The sequence below is a fragment of the Drosophila miranda genome (assembly GCF_003369915.1).
Source record: "Drosophila miranda strain MSH22 chromosome Y unlocalized genomic scaffold, D.miranda_PacBio2.1 Contig_Y3_pilon, whole genome shotgun sequence".
In the NCBI taxonomy this organism is placed as follows: Eukaryota; Metazoa; Arthropoda; class Insecta; order Diptera; family Drosophilidae; genus Drosophila; species Drosophila miranda.
Genome location: NW_022881625.1, coordinates 9666150 through 9691260, shown reverse-complemented (window position 1 = coordinate 9691260; position 25111 = coordinate 9666150). Strand labels below are relative to the sequence as shown.

The 25111-nt window shown below is 47.1% G+C and overlaps 1 long non-coding RNA gene and 2 pseudogenes across 1 annotated transcript; all 3 read left to right on the top strand.

Annotated features, from left to right (window-relative positions):
• The first annotated feature begins 678 nt into the window (after positions 1-678).
• Positions 679-1880, top strand: LOC117194855 (annotated as a pseudogene).
• Positions 1881-4257: 2377 nt separating this feature from the next.
• On the top strand, positions 4258-4778 carry LOC117194703. Its single transcript, XR_004474878.1, has 3 exons — positions 4258-4403; positions 4543-4608; positions 4692-4778. It is a non-coding gene; the product is annotated as an uncharacterized LOC117194703 (long non-coding RNA).
• Positions 4779-4783: 5 nt separating this feature from the next.
• Positions 4784-10805, top strand: LOC117194854 (annotated as a pseudogene).
• The last annotated feature ends 14306 nt before the right edge of the window (positions 10806-25111 follow it).

Genomic DNA, 25111 nt, shown 5'->3' with positions numbered 1-25111 from the left:
TAGCTAGAGTAAGAGATTTGAATTGTGAAGAAAATATAGTTGTTCGCCAACCTTGAATTAGATCGAGCGTATCAAGTTTTTCGCCCCGCCAAATAAATAATTTAAATTACAGCCACCCAAAGTTTTCGGTAATTGATTAGAAAAACTCTTCTAATTTTTCATCGTTGAAATAGGTTTAAATATTCCAGAAGGGTATTCCATTGTTGCTATCGATAAGCGGGAAAACTGCCAACTGCTGAAAAACTGCACCTCGAATGAAATGCTGCTGGACTGCCAACCTGCTTTAAGTAGAGCGCAAAGTATGAAAGTGAATGAAAAAAACACCAATGTTTAAAAAAAAAATGTATCTAAATAATGTATTAAAATAATTTAAATATTTGTATTTAAAATAAACTTTAAATTTAAGCCCAGCTATGGTTAACAAACGAATCAAACGCAGCTGTACAAGTACACATTCAAGTTCAAGTGCGGCTTGGAAGTGCAGTAATTCTTATCAGCAAACAACTTTGCATTAGCTTCCGGATTTGAACAGTTAATTTATTCAAAATGCATTTCGTTTGCGATCTCAGTTTAATTTTGATTGCAATGTGCATGGTTCGGAGAATACGACTCACAATGGAAAACTATTTCGTTTTACTGCTGATTCTTTTGGCTGTACCTTGATCCTTTGAGGCCACCCCCAAGCTTAAGCCAACCAAGGCTGCCATTATAGACTTGAAGAACAAAACTGAAGTAGTACCGTCAAGTAGCATGCCCATTGCCAATGTCACAGCCGTGCACGAGAAGTTGGCAGAAGTCCACATTGATCAGCACAAAACCATGGTGCAGCCACCATCAAGGACAGAGAAAATGAAATAAACAAGCTTCAAACCAAGGAACACACTGACGACGATCTACTGAAGAGATTTGAGAATCTCACAGAATATACAGCTAAACTGAAGGAAAAGGCGGATCAAATCAAGGTACTCGAGCAGAAGGTCAAGGTCTACGAGATCAGATTGAAGAGGAAACAGCACGTGTTGAGTGATTTAAGAAAACAGAACACCTCCAGTGCGGCATTGATCGATCATCTGAGAGCCAAAGTCGTATATTTTGATGGTAAATTCAGGGAGAAGAAGGACGACCTGTTGGCAGGCTGGGAGGCAGCCACCACCTCTTGTATGCCCTACGGCATGTCGTCTGGGATTCCTTTGATCTGGTGTCCTGTGAGGGTCTCACGTCCGCCGGTCCTGGATGGATGGCTATTCAGCGTCGACTGGATGGCTCTGTGAACTTCTATCGCAACTGGGATCAGTACAGGAAATGGTTTGGCAAGCTCAACGGGGAGTTCTTTATTGGCCTCGAAAAACTGCACCGCCTGACCAGCTCCCAGCCTCATGAGCTCTACATAAGCTTCAGGAGATTCAATGGAGAGTCAAGCTATGCTCACTACGATGACTTTGTTATTGGCAGCGAGGAGGAAGGCTACGAATTGAAATTGCTCGGCTATTATCAAGGAAATTCCAGCGACGCGTTACGCACCCATGACAAGATGAAATTCTCAACCTTCGATAGGGATAACGATGAATTTACGCATATGAATTGCGCCGAGTATCACGACGGAGCCTGGTGGTACGACTTCTGTTCGCGAAGGTAATTCATCCGTCCACTGAGTATTACACAAACACATACGAATTATTCAGTTAATATCCTCTTCCCATAGCAATTTGAATGGCAAGTACTTCAAGGCCGAGGTGGACAATGTCCAGGGCATTTTCTGGGAGCAATGGTATAGCTTCAGATCTCTGAGATCCGTACAGATGCTAGCCCGTCCAAAGAGCCAAATGGAGCTGAACGATTTACCGAGGACCAAGCGTACAGTACCCCTAAAAATTCATTAAAATTAATCCCTCCATCAGCTCAACACCCCCGAATGCCCATTATTTTTACACAAATTGTTAAACCAGATAAATCTCAATACGAAGCCGCGCGCCAAACGCCGAACCCCATTCGTCTTTGTTATTAACTCTTCCGACGCCCGCCCCCCGCTGCGATTCGACAGTTGATTAGCTTTCGATTTTTCGCCCTCTCCTCTCTCGGGTACAATAATTACTTCGTTACAGTTCACTGCAGTTCGCTGCTCTAGACATTTGTTTATTCGCGCACAAGTGATTAGTGCAATTAATTCTCATTTTCATTTTCATTTGTGCTCGCATTTCGTTCTCTGTTGCAACAATTTAATGAAATCTAATTGAGCTTTGACTCTGCTCTTGAAGTGCATCTATGGGCCTGGTCTGGTCTGCCCCCACCATTTGTCACTTGCACTTTTATTGCCGAGGGACCGCTGTGGGAGTGAAGAAACTCAATTGGAGTAAATAAAGGCTTGACAAATTAGCCAAAGTCGAGGCATAAAATATAAATGAATATCGATGCGACGGAGGATTTATGGTCTGAGAAGAACAATTTTTATTTAAATTGAGTTTATTCCAGTTTCATACAGAATCTTACAGATCTTTGGAACATTTAAACATTTGTTGTTTCCTCCAATGTTACTTTACTCTAATTTGTAGTTTCTAAGGCACTTAATATATGTATCTGCAGAGGCCTGAACAGAAGCCACCGCTGTTGCATGGACACTCGGATCAAATGAATGTAGAGTGCACTCTGCACTTTATTGTAAATATAAAAAATGGCATTGACGTCGTTGACGATGTAGCCCGCCCATCTAGCCCATTGTAAATCTAGCTAAAACGAGCACACGCGGTAATTTTTAAATAATTTTTAAAAAGGTATAACAAATTGGTAAAAATGCTTTTTTGTTCATGAAAAGCTTACAAATAATACAGTGACCAATAAAAGTCTAAGCATCACACCTATTTTGAACATTCAGAGGTGGAAATTAATTGTACTGATTCAGAATGGGTGTCAGGCTTAGACTTTGTGGGTCACGGTCAATGGTATGTAGTTCTATTGATTATGCATCACATTTAGCCAATTTCTGAAGAGCGCTCTTGACAGCAGCCAATTTGGCTTTGGACCAAGGTACAGCCAAAAGAATCAGCAGTAAAACGAAATAGTTTTCCATTGTGAGTCGTATGCTCCGAACCATGCACATTGCAATCAAAATTAAACTGAGATCGCAAACGAAATGCATTTTGAATGAATTAACTGTTCAAATCCGGAAGCTAATGCAAAGCTGTTTGCTGATAAGAATTACTGCACTTCCAAGCCGCACTTGAACTTGAAAGTGTACTTGTACAGCTGCGTTTGATTCGTTTGTTAACCACAGCTGGGCTTAAATTTAAAGTTTATTTTAAATACAAATATTTAAATTATTTTAATACATTATTTAAATACATTTTTTTTAAACATTGGTGTTTTGTTTCATTCACTTTCATACTTCGCGCTCTACTTAAAGCAGGTTGGCAGTCCAGCAGCATTTCATTCGAGGTGCAGTTTTTTAGCAGCTGGCAGTTTTCCCGTTTATCGATAGCAACAATGAAATACCCTTCTGGAATATTTAAACCTATTTCAACGATTTCTTTCTACAGAGACCAAGAATAATCATGCATGAATATGTCTAACACACATCAATTACGTTTTAAGAACATTTTGGAAAACAAGGTATACAAAGGGCTATACACGCATCATGTCTTTAAATACCAGCAACATTGCGACTGTTTTTTTGTTGAACTATTTTGTTTAAACCTTGTTTAAGTCAAAATACAACAAAAGCAAGGACTAAAAACTAACCAGTTTTGTAGAAAATGTATTTATCAACGGCCTTAAATTATGTAAGCCGAACTAAGGGTTTTAGTTAGCCAGAATTATTCAACGGAATCTCTAAATTGAGCAATATGAACGACTAGCCTCGTTTTTTTGTTTTGACTTATTTCGATAAAACCGTTTTTTGGTTGACCTATTTCACTAATACCTTCTTTTAGACAAGATCCAATTAAAGCAAGTGTTTAAAATAAACTAGTCAATTCGCAAATACATTCACTAATCGGATAAAACTATGTGGGCATGGCTTAATGTTCTATATAGCTAGTAATATTCCACGGAATATCATAAACGAGGAATATGTAAAATAGAACTTGAATTCGTCAGTATATTTACGGTATATTTTTTAAATGAGACGGTACATTTCGGTATATTTCTGGGGGTCGGACGGTATATTTTAGCGATAAGCCCGCGGATAATACTGAGGGACAGGACTTAATTTTCTTTTTTTTTCTTTTTTTGGCAATTTATTTATTTAGCTCTTGGAATTTATTATCTTATCTGATCAATTACTTGTTCAATACAATATATCGGTGGAACAAAGTTCAATTAAAACAAAGGTGAGGCGAGACATTTGCCGGTCAACCTGCGCGTCCATCGCGGTGTTTTCCGCACACAGAGAACGGTGACTGGAAAAAAATGTAAGTCCCCGTACTTTCAGCTAGTAGCTGGCCACATCCAGAAAAACCTGCTGTGTCATTATAGCCACGTCAGCAATCATCTTAGTTGGCGAGCTTGTGCCAGCAGTCACTAAATTTTATTTTATTTCATCACTTTCAGCTGGCACCCGGAGCAAATAGGATCATCATGGCAGACAACGTGCATATTGGGGAAACCGAAATAAAGGTATAAATAATATAAATTCCAGTGTATATACATAAGTTTATACTTTTTGCTGAATTGTAAAAATGCATTCGCATTTGTTGCAGCCTCGCAGCTATCAGCTGCGTCTCGTGGATCATATTATGAAGAACAATGGGATAATCTACTTGCCGACCGGATCTGGCAAGACATCCGTGGCCATCCTGTGCCGCAGTTTATGGTGGGCCGCAACTCAGTTTCAGCGGATTGTGAGAGCGTCCTGGAGCGCAAGTGGCAAAAGTCGGTACGTTATGCCTCGGGCCTCAGCACAGAACATTATATTAAAAGTATATTATTCTCCCCTGTCGCAATCCCCATCAAAGGCCATTCATCAATTTAGGGATGGCGAAGCCAACCTGAGCGTTCTAGAGGAAGGCATCGATGTAAAGGCCTGCCATTACGTGTTGATCCTGGATCCATTAAAGACATTTAACATGTACGTGCAGACGAAGGGGCGGGCTCGATCCAAGGAGGCCCAGTTTGTGCTTTTTTCCTCAGAGCTTGACCGCATAAAAACCAACCAACAAATCAATCAATATCGCCAAGTCCATAACGACATCGGAGAGTATTTAAAGGATCGCGTCCTGGATCCGGCCGAACCCCTGATGCAAGAGATAGCCGATCACTTCCACGAATTGATCCCACCATTTATAAACGAAAAAGGTGCCGTGCTGCTGCCTAGCAGTGCCCTGATGCTGCTCCACCGCTACTGCCAGAGCCTGCCCTCGGATGCATTCGGCTTTGTGGAGCCCTGGATCACACTAATCAGTTGGGACCAGAAGCGGGAACTCTTTGGCACACAGGCCGCAAGCAAAGAAGTCGTCTCTATCGAACTTCCACTCAGCTCGTCCGTGCGGGATAAAATTTATGTAAGCCCAAAATGGACTACCCAGCGTCGACAGTCAGTAATCATGTTCGAATCATTCCAGAGCGATCCCATGACTTCCGTTAAGGCGGCAAAAATATCGGCAGCCTTTAAGACCTGCATTAAACTGTACTCCACGGGGGAGCTCAACGAGCGTTTCCTACCCGTCACGCTTAAGGACCGGGTGACGGCGATAGCCGACTTTCACTTTGATCACTGGAAGAAATACAGCGACGATGGTGAGTCTTATTCAATCAAATACCCACTAATTCTGTTTAATCATTCTCCTCCTTGGGTGCTTTTAGTTATCGATACGGTAAACAAGCAGAAACTCAAGCCGGAGACACAAACTACCTTCAAGACCTCTTGTCCGACGGAGTTTTACGATTGCCGGCCACGGGTGGGTGATGTCTGTTATGCCTATGAGATCATTTTGGAGCCGCAGTTCGAGCGCAACGACTACACAGAGCACATCCACGACAACATGCTGTCGGGTAGGAACTTTACGTTGCTGCTGAGGAAGCAGCTGCCGCCTCTCTCGAAGATGCCGCTGTTCTGCAACCAAGGCCCATTACATGTGCAGGTTAGGGAGCACCCGCGAGAGCTGGTTATTGCAAGTGCGGAGCAGCTGGAGCAACTTCATCAGTTCCATGGAATGCTGTTCCGCGATCTGTTTAAGATCTGGCATCCCTGCTTTGTACTGGATCGTCGAAGCAAGGACAACTCCTACCTGATCGTGCCTCTAGCCGTGGGCGCAAAGCATCAGAATGTGGTGGACTGGCCGCTGGTCCGTCAGTTCCAGCGTCTGCCCACCCCGAAGCCTGTCAGTGTGAAGTAGCGCAAGGAACAGCGAGCGCCGCGTCCAGAGGACTATGAGGGGAAAATTGTGACTCAGTGGTATGCCAACTTCGCGAGCAAGCGAATGCTCGTGCACAAGGTGCGCAGAGACCTGACTCCGAGCAGCCTGAAGGAAAGCAACCACCAGAACACGAGCTATGGCGAGTTCACCACGTCCAAGTATGGCGATGACATCGAAGGAATTGTTCGCATGGACCAGTTCCTGATCGAGGTGCGCGATCTTACGGAGCAACTGAACTTCTATGTCCAGCAGCGGGGCAAGACGTCGGCCCAGAGCAAGGCCAGGGTCAAGATCATCCTCATTCCGGAGCTCTGCTTTAATTTCGATTTCCCCGGCGACCTCTGGATAAAAGCAGTGTTTCTACCCAGCATCTTGAACCGGCTCCACTTCATGCTGCATGCTGAGGCATTACGACAACGCTTCAATACCTACCTGGGGCTGCAACATCTGCCTCAAAATGGAGTTGACTATAGGCCAAAGCTCTTGGAGATCGACTGGTCGTTGCGCGCAATGTGGATTCCCATGGCAATGCCGTTCCCAATGATTATGAAGAAGGGTCACGCTCCATTCTGGAGCCCCTACCCATCAAAGAAGTTGAGATTGGGATGAAGACACTGCAGATACGTGACATACAACATTCGTGGCAGCAGTACCTGGAACCCGTAGACCTACCCCGGAACATCATGTCCGCCTATACCGTGGAGTTGAACTAATACAACAATTTTATATCCGGCCAAGTGGCGTCTCTCGACAAAATGGAGCAGGACGTCAGGGAGTTCTGGCTGGAGACGCAGTTCAAGATGCCTAAACGGAACATCTATGAGACCAGGAGTCCAGCAATGCCCCCTGCCGCCCGGCCTGCCCTGCTCCCGCCGACCAGCTCAGCTCCCAAACCACAGTCGTTGAATGTGTTGCCGGTTCTGATGAAGAGCGTCTCCGATAATCACATCACTCCGGCCCACCAGGGTGAGTTCCTGGCGGCCATCACCACAGCGGGATCTGCCGATGTTTATGATATGGAGCGAGCGGAGCTGTTGGGTGACTCGTTTCTCAAGATGAGTGCCAGTATTTACCTGGCCAGCAGGTATCCCGACTGGAACGAAGGCACGCTCACGCAGGTCAAGTCGAGGCTGGTGTCCAACAAGAACCTGATGTTTTGCCTCAGGGAGACGGATATTCCCAGTCGTATTAGCTGCAGTCTGTTCGACCCCAGAGTAACGTGGCTTCCGCCCAGCATTAATCTGCCCGAAGATGTCTTGGATGTGTGGACGGAGCAGCCGAGCTTTGCCAAACTGATTGGTCCCCATAATCTCTTCAATCTGGCCCTTAGTGACGAGGAGATTCTGGCAGGTCGTTGCAACGAGGATACCTATCGTCGCTTTGTGCAAGGTTGCAAGAGCAATCAGCAAGGCTATTATGCCGGCCGAGACTTCTCCTCCGGCGTGAACTACTTCTTTGGTGAGGTCGCTGTTCAGAACAAGGTGGTGGCTGACACTCTGGAGGCCCTTCTGGGAGTCGTTGTGAGAAACTATGGATTGCAACATGGCTTCCGCATGCTGGAATACTTCGGCATTTGCAAGCCGGACGTTGATAAGCCATTGTCGCAGCTGCTCGATCTTCAGTTGAAGAGCACCAAGATGCGAGCCAACGCGAGCCCTGACGATATTGATGGCTTCCTGATCAACCACTCCTATTTAGAGCAGAATCTGGGCTACGAATTCCGGGATCGGGGCTACCTCTTGTAGGCCCTGACGCATCCGTCGTTTCCCACCAATCGCTTGACCGGCTGCTACCAGGAGCTGGAGTTCATTGGCGATGCCATACTCGATTTTCTCATCTCTGCATACATTTTCGAAAACAATACCAAGCTGCGTCCGGGCGAGCTCACGGATCTGCGCTCGGCATTGGTCAATAACATGACACTGGGATGCATCTGCGTGCGCCACAAGCTGCACCTCTTCATTCTGGCAGAGAACGCGTTGCTATCTGAGACCATCAGCAAGTTTGTGAAATTCCAAGAGAGCCAGGGACACAGAGTCACTAATCATGTACGTTTTCTGCTCGAGAAGAGAGATGTGCAGCCCGTTATTCTGGACTTGGACGATGAAGAGGAGATGGCCATGGAAAATGAGTCGGAAGACGGTCCACGCATCGGTGCTTTCAACTTGCCGCAAAACGTAGATGTCCCCAAGGCTTTAGGCGATGCCCTGGAGGCCCTTATCGCGGCCGTCTACCTGGATTGCCGGGATCTGCAGACAACCTGGCAGATGATCTACCATTCGTTTGAGCCCGAGCTGAAGGAATTCTCCCAGAATATAACCATCAGCACGATTCGTCAGCTCCATGAGCACAAGCTGGCCAATCCCGTCTACGGTCCGCCCCTGGTAGACAAGGACGTTGTGATGATGTACTGCCAGTTCACCTGCATGGAGAAGATCATTCGGGTCACTGATTTCGGCTCCAACAAGGACCAAGCCAAATTGGCTGCTGCCAAGAGCGCTCTTCAGAAATTGGCTTCTGTGATATGTCACTGCTACAAAAATATTTCAAAACTTCGCCCCGCCCACTTCCGCCCCCACAAAGGACGAAAATCTGTGGCATCCACATTTTTAAAGATACGATAAAACCAACCAACCAAACGCAGAATCGGTGAGGATGACCATATCTTCTACAGTGCAAAGTCTGAACCAGATCGAATAATGATTATAGCCAGAATCAAGAAAACAATTTCATTCTTTCTCGCTCTGTCTCTCTCTAACACACAGGTTTCATGGTCGGTTTTGTCATTTGCAAAATATGAGTTCAAGGATCTCAGAACCTATAAGAGCCAGAGCAACCAAATTTGGTATCCACACTCCTGTGATATCGGACCTTGACCGTTTCGTGTCCAAATTTCGCCACACCCCCTTCCGCCCCCGTAAAGGACGAAAATCTGGGGAATCCACAAATCTCAGAGACTATTAAGGCTAGAGTAACCAAATTTGGTATCCGCACTTCTGTTAGATCTCACTATAAAACGTATATCTCAGAATTTCGCCGCACCCCCTTCCGCCCCCACAAAAGACAAAAATCTGTTTCATCCACAATATTGCACATTTGAGAAAACTAAAAACGCAGAATCATAGATAACGATCATATCTATCAGATTGCTGAATCTGGATCAGATCGGATCATTTTTGTAGCCAAAAGCAAGAAATCAATTTTCAGTGGGTAAGCAGCGCCCGACGTCACGCTCAGACTGATTTTCTGTCTCTCTCGCACGCACTCTTTGTCGTGTCGTTTAATATTAGCGGCGTCTGCCGGAGGAGAGTTATACTGACTTAGTATCGGGTATAACCGTAGAGTTGCGGTATCCGCAGCAACTCACAACGTTCCCCCTCGTTTGGTTTGTGATGTGCACGGAACAAAAGTTTGTCATGGATAGTAATGGGTGTGGTGGAGGAAGGGCGGCACGGCACGGCACGGCACACGACAGACACCACAAAAGAACAGGGCAACACAGAAAAACGTCATGGCGACACGGCAAAGAACAACGAAAATGCGACACGAAACGGCACGAAACGGTTATAGCACGTCCGACGATCGCGACCACTCGAGCGGGTGGACGAGATGAGAGTGGCGGACGAGGTTCATGGTGGAACTCTCACATGTCCACCAACTCTCACACTCTCCCCCCCACTCGGGAGACCCGATCGCCGATCGTCATTTACCGGTGCTCTCACCCCCGGTTCCACTTTCACTCACCCCAATATTGAGTGAGATGAAAGTAGTCCGAGGGCAGCAGCACCGATAAGTAGGCAATGGAGAATTGGAATGGCCGTTTGTTATAGTGGCTGTCTGTGTTGTCGTTGGTTAATGGCTAGTGTCTTATGTTCTTTGGCTCTGTGTATTGGCTGCTCTGTTGTTGGGGGATGGGATGGAAAGGAAAGGGGGAAATTTGCCTGCTCCCGTATAACCACCCGGATACTTTCAACTTCCGGATCTTACGATCCGGGCGCGTGACGCTCCGAAGAGTCGACCGCATAGCATCCTGTGGGCGGTTGAAATGGCTTTGTTGGGGCATTTGGCAGAATGGCGTAGATTGGCAGTGTTCATTTTGTTACTGCTCAACCGAATTTGGTCTTTAGTTGCTTTGAAGTGGAGGGGGTGGGGAGGAAATGGCTGGGCGTAATTGCCGAATTTGCGACCGATAACACACTGGCATTGAGAAATGCAATTTGAATTTTTATTGGCTTTTTGGTGTGTTATCGGTCAGAGTCTAGTATTTGCGTGGTATTTTTGGTAATACCACGTGTCAAGGGAATTATGGGAATGGCAAATAGGTTGGGAAGAAGAGTCAGAAGGAAATAAAACTAATCAGAAAACTATGGACAAACTATCTACGGACATGCAAAAACTACAGAAAACAACAGGATTGACATCTACAACAAATACATTGAAGCAGACAAGGGAAAATAAACGATAACTGACATACATTTACAACATATAAACATATTAATTATATTTATTTTATTTCTAACAGGAGGACAAACAACAACGGAGCACCGGCCGGCATAACAAACGCAATGCGAACATTGCGCTGTATACCGGCCAGCTCTCTTGTCCCCCTGTGTGTTGTTTATTGGCTGGCCGGACTTGGAGATGGCGTGCATCTTGGGCAAAGGTGTTCATTGGCGAGCGGCTCAGGTCCGGCCGCCCACGCTGCATCTGTCGTTGGTTGGTGTTGGCTGCTGCAATCGAGTGGCACTGGTCCGGCCACCCAACTGCATTGTCGTTGTGCTGGCGTTGACATCGAAATGTGATGCCAACGGGTCGAGTTATTGGCCGCATCCAAGTGGCGAACTGGTCCGGCCACCAGGATACGTTGTCGTTTTAATTGTTGATTTTCTCTTTGGTTTGTGATGTGGACGGGAACAAAAGTTTGTCAAGGATAGTAATGGGTGTGGTGGAGGAAGGGCGGCACGGCACGGCACGGAACACGACAGACACCACAGATAGGTTGGGAAGAAGAGTAAGTAGGTAATAAAACTAATTAGAAACAACGAAAAATATACAATTAACTACAGAAAAAACTACATTAATTTACAAAAACTTATTCCTAATATCACAGGCAAGTAACTAAAACTATGGACAAACTATCTACGGACATGCAAAAACTACAGAAAACAACAGGATTGACATCTACAACAAATACATTGATGCAGACAAGGTAAAATAAACGATAATTGACATACATTTACAACATATAAACATATTAATTATATTTATTTTATTTCTAACAGGACAAACAACAACGGAGCACCGGCCGGCATAACAAACGCAATGCGAACATTACGCTGTATACCGGCCGGCTCTGTTGTCCCCCTGTGTGTTGTTTATTGGCTGGCTGGATGTGTGTATTGGCGTGCATCGTGGGCAATGGTGTTCATTGACGAGCGGCTCTGGGCCGGCCGCCCACGTTGCATCTGTCAGGTGGAGATGGCGCATGCAATCGAGTGGCACTGGTCCGGCCACCCGAGATGCGATCGTGGAATGGAGTGGCATTGACATCGGTGTGTGATGCCAACGAATCATGATATTGGCCGCATCCAAGTGGCGAACTGGTCCGGCCACCAGGATGCGTTGTCGATTTTGTTGTGGTTGGCCGCATCCGAGTGGCTGCTGGTCCGGCCACCCAGGATGCGTTGTCAGTTGTATTGGCCTGGCCTCCTCGGCCACGTTCGTCGTCGGATTGTACTGGCGTTTTGAGTGGCTGCTGGTCCGGCCACCCAGATGAGGAGGTGTTTGTTTTGGCTTTGATTTTAATTTATGTTTATTTGCAGGTACTTTCGGCGTTTGAATGTTATTTGTGGCGACCCTTGTCTGGTTGGTGTTGGCGTAAAACAGCAGGTGAGTATTTTGTGTATTGGCTGTCTGCTTCTCCCTCCTGTTTCTTCTTCTTTTGCAGGATTTGCTGGCGTCCGGCGGCTTAACACTGGGCCATCCCGCCCTCACATAATTGGCATGAGAGACGGGACAGGCGCCAGCATCTGCATCGTCGTTGTAAATGGCAGCTGCTGGCTTGGAGTGGCGTGACGTCATTGTGATGGTCATTGTGATGGTCGGTGGCAGCGTCATCAAAAATGGCCTCCTTTTCCGCCCATTTGGCAGGAAATTGTCAATGTTGGTGGCGAGGCAGCTTCTTGATGGTCAGCTCTGTCTGGTCAGCTCAGCATTTTTATTCGTTTATGTTTTATTTAATGGCTTTGATGGCGGCAGCGTCCGTTGTTCATTTTTGTTGTGGCATGCGAGTGATATGCATTTGTCATTTAATCCAATGCAGTGGCAGAGATGTGTCCAATTAGTACACAGCGTTCCAGGATATCTGGTTGTCAAGCTGGTACCTCATGTTGCGGGCGTAGGCCTTAATGTCATCCATGGAGTCGTCATCTGTCCACATCTCATCGTCATCATTTTCTTCATCCATTTCATGATCCGTCTCTGGAATGGCGGCTGGCGTTGGCCCAAACGTTTTTTGTGGTGGCTGTGATCGTGGTGGTTTCTTTGACCGCCTGGCTGCTGGAGCTGGGGCAACCACTGTTGCTGCTGCCATTGTTGGTGGATTTTCCGATGTTTCTGGAACTGCTGGAGTTGCCGTCACTGCCTGGGATTGGATGAGCGAGGTGAGTAGTGACATCATCACTTCCAGCCTCTTTTCCAATCGCGTCATCCTCTGCGTATTCTCCAACAGTGCCTGGCTGCAGGATCCCTCGAAAGATTGGCGTTTCGGCTGCATCTTCTGCCGGGAGCGTGCATTGGCAAGCTGCTGCTGCTGCTGTCGCTGTTGTTGTTCGCGCTGCGGCTGCTGTTGTGGTGCCTGGGAACGGCTCAATGGCTGCTCTTGACGTCGTCGCCCAGTGCGTGGGCCAGAGGCAGCAGGCGTCTGTTTTTTTGTCTGTATTGGCTGCTGCTGCTTCTGCTTCTGCTGATGTTGTTGTTGTCCTCTTCGTCGCCCAGGAGAGGAGACATTGAGTGGCGTCCATGCTACCTGCTGCTGCTGTCCGCGCCAGGGATTGGCTGGCGTTTGAGCTGGCTGTTGCTGCTGCTGTCGGCGCCATGGATGTGCTGGTGTTGTTTTTGCTGGTGGCTGCTGCTCTGGCAATGGCTGCAGAAGCGAGCTGCGCTTGCGACGCAACTCCTGCATGGCCACTCGGTGCGACAGAAAGCGGCTCCTTGCTGCCTTGAATGCCGGACATCCCTTGGAGGCGCTGATGTGGGCGCCCTGCCAATTGGCATTTAGGGGCGTTCTGCCCTTGGCTTGGCACATGCCGTGGACGCGTGGGCACCCGCACACTTCATACAGACGAATGAACGCCTGCAGTAGGTGCGGTTGTGCCCAAAAGCCTGACATCTGTGGCACTGGGCTGGGTCCACCGGCTTGGCCTGCCTCTCAACGATCACCAACTGGTTGCCCAGCTGGGTTAATTGGAGGACATCGTGGTGGCTTTCATCCGGCTTGGGGGCTATCTCCAACTCGAACTGGTCGAGTGGCTGTTGTCGTTGGTTGGTGCTGTCGCTGCAGCATCCGAATTTGTCTGGCATTGGGCATACTCAGGGAGGGCAGCTAGAGCAGCCCAACGCCGCCGCCGCCGCTGCTGCTGTGGGTGAATCCGTCCTTAGATCAACATAGCCTCACCAGAGGCTAACCGGGCGGCAATTTTCAATGTCTTAAATGTGCCTCTCACCCGTTCCAAGATCGTTACTAATGTGTCTTCGACGCCTTTATTTCAATTTAGTTCTCCGCACCCAGATATGGCCCCACGTCCCCGCGCCAACCGCACCAGGGAGAACCGACGTGCTCGGGAAATTGGCTCCTACCGTTGCCGAATCTGCCAAGGAGTCCATCCGCTACGGACCTACCACCAATTTCTTCTCCTGAGCCCCGAAGAAAAACTCCGAGCTGTCCTTATCAACCAGTATTGCGGGAACTGTCTCTCTCGCACGCACTCTTTGTCGCGTGGTTCAATATTAGCGGCGTCTGCCGCAGGAGAGCCATACTGACTTAGTATCGGGTATAACTGTAGAGTTGCGGTGTCCGCAGCAACTCACAACGTTCCACCTCGTTTGAGTTGTAAACTTGCTCAGGGCACTTAGTGTGACCCTGAAGCGTCCTTTATTAATGTTCTTATTACTAGGTGCAACATATAACATTATTTATGGAAACATTACAATTTGTTTAACATTTAGGTTTTTATACCCGATACTCAAAATGAGTATTGGGGTATATTAGATTTGTGGTAAAAGTGGATGTGTGTAACGTCCAAAAGGAATCGTTTCCGACCCCATAAAGTATATATATTCTTGATCAGCATCAATAGCCGAGTCGATTGAGCCATGTCTGTCTGTCCGTCTGTCCGTCCGTCCGTCTGTCCGTCTGTCCGTCCCCTTCAGCGCCTAGTTCTCAAAGACTATAAGAGCGAGAGCAACGATGTTTTGGATCCAGACTTCTGTGATATGTCACTGCTACAAGAATATTTCAAAACTTTGCCCCGCCCACTTCCGCCCCCACAAAGGGCGAAAAGCTGAGGCATCCACAATTTCGACGATACGAGAAAACTAAAAACTCACAAATCTCAGAGACTATTAAGGCTAAAGTAACCAAATTTGGTATCCGCACTCCTGTTAGATCTCACTATAAAACGTATATCTCAAAATTTCGCCCCACCCCCTTCCGCCCCCACAAAGGACGAAAATCTGTTGCATCCACATTATTAAGGATACGAGAAAACTAAAAACGCAGAATCATAGATAATGATCATATATATCAGATTGCTGAATTTGGATCAGATCAGATCATTTTTATAGCCAAAAGGAACAAATCAATTTGCACTGGCTACGCAGCACCCGACGTCACGCTCAGACTGATTTCTGTCTCTCTCGCACGCACTCCTTGTCGTGTTGTTTAATATTAGCGGCGTCTGCCGGAGGAGAGCCATACTGACTTAGTATCGGGTATAACTGTAGAGTTGCGGTGTCCGCAGCAACTCACAACGTTCCCCCTCGTTTTTTTTTACTTTACGGTAAAATTGATAATAACAGACAGAAACATACTAGACAGTTATCGATTATTGCTCTTCTAAACAAAAGTTAAGTTAAGATCGGCTTGTGTTTTTTTTTTTCTGACTTAGGCATAAACATTTTGTGACGCCGCTCCTGGACCCCTCATCCGGTGCGAAACGGAGGCATGGACGATAGGGAGACCTCCAAGCATCTGCAACGCAAGCGCGGCATCGTCTCGTCCCTCCCTTCCTGGCCGAATCCAGCCGATGCCACTCTAAGAAGAACGGCGACGCATATGCTTCTTTCTGTGAATGATATGAAACTCCTGGCTGATTTTAATATTATTTTATTTTCAGGTTTATGTTTTGTAGGTTTGGCGATCAAGTGTCAGGAATCCAGTTAGGTAATTTGTGTTGTTATATTTATTGGATTTTTATTAACCTTTGTTTTGACTGATTTTAATTATTTTCTATTTACAGGTTCGATTGGTCCATTGGGAGGTTTGCGTTGAGTTTGGTAAGTAAGTCTATTTGTGCTTTTCCTTTGGTTTATTTTAGCTACATTTTATTTGAAGGCTAAATTTATTTATTTAGAGGTTTGTGTTGAATTTGGTAAGTCAGTTTATTTCTGTTTTGGCTGATTTTGATTGTATTTTATTTGCAGGTTTTGATTGGTTTGTTTGGAAGGTAGCGTAGTAAGTGAATTAATTTGTGTTTTGACTGATTATTGAATGTATTCTATTTGCAGGTTCAATTGGTTTGTTTGGAGGTTTGCGTTGTGTTTGGTAAGCGAGTCTATTTCTGTTTTGGCTGATTTTGATTGTATTCCATTTGCAGGTTTTGATTGGTTTGTTTGGAAGCTAGCGTGGTAAGTAAATTAATTTGTGTTTTGACTGATTTTAATTGTATTTTATTTGCAGTTTCAATTGGTTTATTTGGAGTTGTGCGTTGAATTTGGTGAGCGAGTTTATTTCTGTTTTGGCTGGTTTTGATTGTATTCCATTTGCAGGTTTTGATTGGTTTGTTTGGAAGCAAGCGTGGTAAGTAAATTAATTTGTGTTTTGACTGATTTTAATTGTATTTTATTTGCAGGTTCGATTGGTTTATTTGGAGGTTTGCGTTGTGTTTGGTAAGCGAGTCTATTTCTGTTTTGGCTGATTTTGATTGTACTCCATTTCCAGGTTTTGATTGGATTGTTTGGAAGCTAGCGTGGTAAGTAAATTAATTTGTGTTTTGACTGATTTTAATTGTATTTTATTTGCAGGTTTAATTGGTTTATTTGGAGGTGTGCGTTGAATTTGGTGAATGAGCTTATTTCTGTTTTGGCTAATTTTGATTGTATTTTATTTGCAGGTTTTGATTGGTTTGCTTGGAGGTGATTTGGTAAACGGTTTAAGTTATGTTTTGGCTGCTTTTAATAAGTTTTATTTGTAGGCTTATATTTTCTGGATTTGGTGATAATGTGTCCATTTTTGCTGTGCCATTGGACCAAGTCTTAACCATTCGGCTGGAAGACGCCTTCCTCTTCATCCCCTCTGTGGTCTGGCACTATAATTCTTTGTATACCATTCTTTGTCATATCTGTGGCGGCTAGGGATCTATTAGGGACATGAGGGTTGATCAGCAGTCTGGCCACTTCGGAGTTTGAGTGATCCACGAGTGAGTTAGCGAGACGGCCGCTAGCTTTATCGTAAACCTCCTGGACAGTTTTGATATTGTATACACTTCTGATATTGTCGTTTCTTGTTTATCTTGTGTCCCTAACTGCCCTCCTCACTAGTCATCTCTTTTTATACCCGATACTCAAAATGAGTATTGGGGTGTATTAGAGTTGTGGTAAAAGTGGATGTGTGTAACGTCCAGAAGGAATCGTTTCCGACCCCATAAAGTATATATATTCTTGATCAGCATCAATAGCCGAGTCGATTGAGCCCTGTCTGTCTGTCCGCCTGTCTGTCCGTCTGTCCGTCCGTCCGTCCGTCCGTCCGTCCGTCCGTCCGTCCGTCCGTCCGTCCCCTTCAGCGCCTAGTGCTCAAAGACTATAAGAGCTAGAGCAACGATGTTTTGGATCCAGACTTCTGTGATATGTCACTGCTACAAAAATATTTCAAAACTTCGCCCCGCCCACTTCCGCCCCCACAAAGAACGAAAATCTGTGGCATCCACATTTTTAAAGATACGATAAAACCAAAAACGCAGAATCGGTGAGGATGACCATATCTTCTACAGTGCAGAGTCTGAACCAGATCGAATAATGATTATAGCCAGAATCAAGAAAACAATTTCATTCTTTCTCGCTCTGTCTCTCTCTAACACACAGGTTTCATGGTCGGGTTTGTCAATTGCAAAATATGAGTTCAAGGATCTCAGAACCTATAAGAGCCAGAGCAACCAAATTTGGTATCCACACTCCTGTGATATCGGACCTTGACCGTTTCGTGTCCAAATTTCGCCACACCCCCTTCCGCCCCCGCAAAGGACGAAAATCTAGGGAATCCACAAATCTCAGAGACTATTAAGGCTAGAGTAACCAAATTTGGTATCCGCACTTCTGTTAGATCTCACTATAAAACGTATATCTCAGAATTTCGCCCCACCCCTTCCGCCCCCACAAAAGACAAAAATCTGTTTCATCCACAATATTGAACATTCGAAAAAACTAAAAACGCAGAATCATAGATAACGATCATATCTATCAGATTGCTGAATCTGGATCAGATCGGATAATTTTTGTAGCCAAAAGCAAGAAATCAATTTTCAGTGGCTAAGCAGCGCCCGACGTCACGCTCAGACTGATTTTCTGTCTCTCTCGCACGCACTCTTTGTCGTGTCGTTTAATATTAGCGGCGTCTGCCGGAGGAGAGTTATACTGACTTAGTATCGGGTATAACCGTAGAGTTGCGGTATCCGCAGCAACTCACAACGTTCCCCCTCGTTTGGTTTGTGATGTGCACGGGAACAAAAGTTTGTCATGGATAGTAATGGGTGTGGTGGAGGAAGGGCGGCACGGCACGGCACGGCACACGACAGACACCACAAAAGAACAGGGCAACACAGAAAAACGTCATGGCGACACGGCAAAGAACAACGAAAATGCGACACGAAACGGCACGAAACGGTTATAGCACGTCCGACGATCGCGACCACTCGAGCGGGTGGACGAGATGAGAGTGGCGGACGAGGTTCATGGTGGAACTCTCACATGTCCACCAACTCTCACACTCTCCCCCCCACTCGGGAGACCCGATCGCCGATCGTCATTTACCGGTGCTCTCACCCCCGGTTCCACTTTCACTCACCCCAATATTGAGTGAGATGAAAGTAGTCCGAGGGCAGCAGCACCGATAAGTAGGCAATGGAGAATTGGAATGGCCGTTTGTTATAGTGGCTGTCTGTGTTGTCGTTGGTTAATGGCTAGTGTCTTATGTTCTTTGGCTCTGTGTATTGGCTGCTCTGTTGTTGGGGGATGGGATGGAAAGGAAAGGGGGAAATTTGCCTGCTCCCGTATAACCACCCGGATACTTTCAACTTCCGGATCTTACGATCCGGGCGCGTGACGCTCCGAAGAGTCGACCGCATAGCATCATGTGGGCGGTTGAAATGGCTTTGTTGGGGCATTTGGCAGAATGGCGTAGATTGGCAGTGTTCATTTTGTTACTGCTCAACCGAATTTGGTCTTTAGTTGCTTTGAAGTGGGTAGGGGGTGGGGAGGAAATGGCTGGGCGTAATTGCCGAATTTGCGACCGATAACACACTGGCATTGAGAAATGCAATTTGAATTTTTATTGGCTTTTTGGTGTGTTATCGGTCAGAGTCTAGTATTTGCGTGGTATTTTTGGTAATACCACGTGTCAAGGGGAATTATGGGAATGGCAAATAGGTTGGGAAGAAGAGTAAGAAGGTAATAAAACTAATCAGAAAACTATGGACAAACTATCTACGGACATGCAAAAACTACAGAAAACAACAGGATTGACATCTACAACAAATACATTGATGCAGACAAGGTAAAATAAACGATAACTGACATACATTTACAACATATAAACATATTAATTATATTTATTTTATTTCTAACAGGAGGACAAACAACAACGGAGCACCGGCCGGCATAACAAACGCAATGCGAACATTGCGCTGTATACCGGCCAGCTCTCTTGTCCCCCTGTGTGTTGTTTATTGGCTGGCCGGACTTGGAGATGGCGTGCATCTTGGGCAAAGGTGTTCATTGGCGAGCGGCTCAGGTCCGGCCGCCCACGCTGCATCTGTCGTTGGTTGGTGTTGGCTGCTGCAATCGAGTGGCACTGGTCCGGCCACCCAACTGCATTGTCGTTGTGCTGGCGTTGACATCGAAATGTGATGCCAACGGGTCGAGTTATTGGCCGCATCCAAGTGGCGAACTGGTCCGGCCACCAGGATACGTTGTCGTTTTAATTGTTGATTTTCTCTTTGGTTTGTGATGTGGACGGGAACAAAAGTTTGTCAAGGATAGTAATGGGTGTGGTGGAGGAAGGGCGGCACGGCACGGCACGGCACACGACAGACACCACAGATAGGTTGGGAAGAAGAGTAAGTAGGTAATAAAACTAATTAGAAACAACGAAAAATATACAATTAACTACAGAAAAAACTACATTAATTTACAAAAACTTATTCCTAATATCACAGGCAAGTAACTAAAACTATGGACAAACTATCTACGGACATGCAAAAACTACAGAAAACAACAGGATTGACATCTACAACAAATACATTGATGCAGACAAGGTAAAATAAACGATAATTGACATACATTTACAACATATAAACATATTAATTATATTTATTTTATTTCTAACAGGAGGACAAACAACAACGGAGCACCGGCCGGCATAACAAACGCAATGCGAACATTACGCTGTATACCGGCCGGCTCTGTTGTCCCCCTGTGTGTTGTTTATTGGCTGGCTGGATGTGTGTATTGGCGTGCATCGTGGGCAATGGTGTTCATTGACGAGCGGCTCTGGGCCGGCCGCCCACGTTGCATCTGTCAGGTGGAGATGGCGCATCCAATCGAGTGGCACTGGTCCGGCCACCCGAGATGCGATCGTGGAATGGAGTGGCATTGACATCGGTGTGTGATGCCAACGAATCATGATATTGGCCGCATCCAAGTGGCGAACTGGTCCGGCCACCAGGATGCGTTGTCGATTTTGTTGTGGTTGGCCGCATCCGAGTGGCTGCTGGTCCGGCCACCCAGGATGCGTTGTCAGTTGTATTGGCCTGGCCTCCTCGGCCACGTTCGTCGTCGGATTGTACTGGCGTTTTGAGTGGCTGCTGGTCCGGCCACCCAGATGAGGAGGTGTTTGTTTTGGCTTTGATTTTAATTTATGTTTATTTGCAGGTACTGTCGGCGTTTGAATGTTATTTGTGGCGACCCTTGTCTGGTTGGTGTTGGCGTAAAACAGCAGGTGAGTATTTTGTGTATTGGCTGTCTGCTTCTCCCTCCTGTTTCTTCTTCTTTTGCAGGATTTGCTGGCGTCCGGCGGCTTAACACTGGGCCATCCCGCCCTCACATAATTGGCATGAGAGACGGGACAGGCGCCAGCATCTGCATCGTCGTTGTAAATGGCAGCTGCTGGCTTGGAGTGGCGTGACGTCATTGTGATGGTCGGTGGCAGCGTCATCAAAAAGGGCCTCCTTTTCCGCCCATTTGGCAGGAAATTGTCAATGTTGGTGGCGAGGCAGCTTCTTGATGGTCAGCTCTGTCTGGTCAGCGCAGCATTTTTATTCGTTTATGTTTTATTTAATGGCTTTGATGGCGGCAGCGTCCGTTGTTCATTTTTGTTGTGGCATGCGAGTGATATGCATTTGTCATTTAATCCAATGCAGTGGCAGAGATGTGTCCAATTAGTACACAGCGTTCCAGGATATCTGGTTGTCAAGCTGGTACCTCATGTTGCGGGCGTAGGCCTTAATGTCATCCATGGAGTCGTCATCTTTCCACATCTCATCGTCATCATTTTCTTCATCCATTTCATGATCCGTCTCTGGAATGGCGGCTGGCGTTGGCCCTAACGTTTTTTGTGGTGGCTGTGATCGTGGTGGTTTCTTTGACCGCCTGGCTGCTGGAGCTGGGGCAACCACTGTTGCTGCTGCCATTGTTGGTGGATTTTCCGATGTTTCTGGAACTGCTGGAGTTGCCGTCACTGCCTGGGATTGGATGAGCGAGGTGAGTAGTGACATCATCACTTCCAGCCTCTTTTCCAATCGCGTCATCCTCTGCGTATTCTCCAACAGTGCCTGGCTGCAGGATCCCTCGAAAGATTGGCGTTTCGGCTGCATCTTCTGCCGGGAGCGTGCATTGGCAAGCTGCTGCTGCTGCTGTCTCTGTTGTTGTTCGCGCTGCGGCTGCTGTTGCAGCTGCTGTAGCTGCTGCTGTTGTGGTGCCTGGGAACGGCTCAATGGCTGCTCTTGACGTCGTCGCCCAGTGCGTGGGCCAGAGGCAGCAGGCGTCTGTTTTTTTGTCTGTATTGGCTGCTGCTGCTTCTGCTTCTGCTGATGTTGTTGTTGTCCTCTTCGTCGCCCAGGAGAGGAGACATTGAGTGGCGTCCATGCTACCTGCTGCTGCTGTCCGCGCCAGGGATTGGCTGGCGTTTGAGCTGGCTGTTGCTGCTGCTGTCGGCGCCATGGATGTGCTGGTGTTGTTTTTGCTGGTGGCTGCTGCTCTGGCAATGGCTGCAGAAGCGAGCTGCGCTTGCGACGCAACTCCTGCATGGCCACTCGGTGCGACAGAAAGCGGCTCCTTGCTGCCTTGAATGCCGGACATCCCTTGTAGGCGCTGATGTGGGCGCCCTGCCAATTGGCGCATTTAGGGGCGTCTGCCCTTGGCTTGGCACATGCCGTGGACGCGTGGGCACCCGCACACTTCATACAGACGAATGAACGCCTGCAGTAGGTGCGGGTGTGCCCAAAAGCCTGACATCTGTGGCACTGGGCTGGGTCCACCGGCTTGGCCTGCCTCTCAACGATCACCAACTGGTTGCCCAGCTGGGTTAATTGGAGGACATCGTGGTGGCTTTCATCCGGCTTGGGGGCTATCTCCAACTCGAACTGGTCGAGTGGCTGTTGTCGTTGGTTGGTGCTGTCGCTGCAGCATCCGAATTTGTCTGGCATTGGGCATACTCAGGGAGGGCAGCTGGAGCAGCCCAACGCCGCCGCCGCCGCCGCCGCTGCTGCTGTGGGTGAATCCGTCCTTGGATCAACATAGCCTCACCAGAGGCTAACCGGGCGGCAATTTTCAATGTCTTAAATGTGCCTCTCACCCGTTCCAAGATCGTTACTAATGTGTCTTCTTCGCCTTTATTTCAATTTAGTTCTTCGCACCCAGATATGGCCCCACGTCCCCGCGCCAACCGCACCAGGGAGAACCGACGTGCTCGGGAAATTGGCTCCTACCGTTGCCGAATCTGCCAAGGAGTCCATCCGCTACGGACCTACCACCAATTTCTTCTCCTGAGCCCCGAAGAAAAACTCCGAGCTGTCCTTATCAACCAGTATTGCGGGAACTGCCTGGCTCACCAACACTCCGGCAAAAACAACCACACGCTACTCCACGTACCCACGTCTCGTCGTCCGGCACGCTCAGCATCGGGAGCATTGTCGCCATCTAAATCGAACCATGCAAAACGCCGCCCTCGTCGTCCAGCCCGCTCAGCCGCGACTGTACCGTCGCCATCTACATCGGCTCACGACGAACGACACACTCGTCTCCCCGCGAGCCGCCCCGCCATCCACAGATTCCTCAAGAGCAACCCCCGTTTTGCGCATCCTCACGCCTATCCGACCGTGGAGCGACACTGAGTCGACGTCCTTGTCAAGTCCAGAGCGCCTTTTTTGGGATGAATCGGGTCCGGGGCGTACGCCCAGCCATAGGCCACCCCATTATACTTTGCAATCCTGCAAGGGGGGGGGGAGGATGTTCAGGCCAGCCGTAAACAATTTCCGCGCACTGTGCCAACTCCGTGCGCCCCGGTCCCAACTCGCTCTCGCGCGCTCGGAGGGCGCTCACGGCAGAAAAAGCACCATAAGGCATAGAGTTAAGCAGTTACGATTTCACCCCCGCTTCAGACGGTCGATCTACCGCGCGACCGTCCAACCAAATACACACACATAATTATATATATACCACTAAACATAACGGTTTTCATTTCTTATGACGGCTACATCAATTGCGTTGTGGGAGAGTTGAGCTTCGATCCGCCCCACTACAAACACTACGAACCGTGGATATGTGGTTTTGGTGGAATTTATTGCGAGTATTTAAATTATGGAAATAGTACACCGTGGCCGGAATATATGTAAGATTAATAATAATGTATCGTTTATTAATAGTGTTTTTCGAAAAAGAGTACAAAGTGTATGATTTAAGATGTGCAATTAATGAGTCTGTTCTTCCGACTTTTTGTTCAACTTTCTGCTTCTACTTCCAACAACCCACTCCCGTATCGATAACCCCTTATCGGTTAGGTCTTTTAAACATCGGTTAAGTCTGGTTATATCGGTTAGGTCTTATCGATGGTATCTTAAGTTCAAATGTTAATTTAGATGGGATAGTGCTAACTGCTTGATACACTGTCCTTTACATTCGGCCCTCCTGCTCATCTTCATCTGTCCCAGATGATAATATACCATCGTTCTCTGAGACAAAACGCCATAGCTTCATATTGTCGCTGCTCGTTGCTGTGATATTTGGCCCCTCGACTTGAGCAACCTTTCTGACGTCGTAGCGACCGTTCCGCTTTACCTTGGTGACTTCATATGGGCCTAGATACTCGCTGGCCAACTTGCGTCCTGCGACGAACTGCGTCCTCTTGATCGCGACCATGTCTCCTAGTCTGTAGCCGTGCTCAGGTCGTCGTTTTTTATCATAATAGCGCTTGTACACCTCTTGCGCCTTCTGAATGTTTTGTTTCGCTTGGTCACGCAGTTCTTGGCGCTCGTTGTTAAACTGCGTAACCAACTCCTCGTTGAGCACCTCCAATAGTCGACTTTCAGCTTGTCTGTGCATCTTTGTCCCAAACATGACCTCGAATGGCGACGACTTCAACGTAGAATGCACATGCGAATTAATCGCCATCTGGACCTGTGGCACATGCTTGTACCACTTCGTTGACTCCTGAGCTGAGAGCTTTGCGATGATACCCAAAATTGAACGGTTCACGCCACACCTGTCGTTGTACAAACATGTTCGACTTTGTTCTCGTTGAGAAACTCGCTGAATGCGTTGGATGTAAACGCTGCTCTCCTGTCGCTGACTATGCGCTTGGGAAAACCAAACACAAATGACCAATCGCTCAGCCTCTTCACAACTTCTTCGTGACCTGTTGACTTAGTTGGGAACAGCCACACAAACTTGGAGAATGCATCTACCACAGCAAAAATGTACTTGTATTGCTTGGCTGTCGCATCCATTGGTCCCAAATGATCAACGTGCAGCGTGTATAGTGGTGTGTCACCCTTGTCAATGCAATGAAGATAGCCTTCTTGTTTGCCCAACTTTTTGCTGAAAATTATACAACTGATACAATTAGTAATCAACTTATTTACTTTCCGTTCAAGGTGCGGAATCCAGTATTGCTGCTGAACTGAGTGCATTGTCTTCGCTGTGGAGAAATGACCAACTTCATGCGATCCTTGAATGATTTCCCTTTCCATCAGCCTTGGAACCACCAATACGTCATTGCC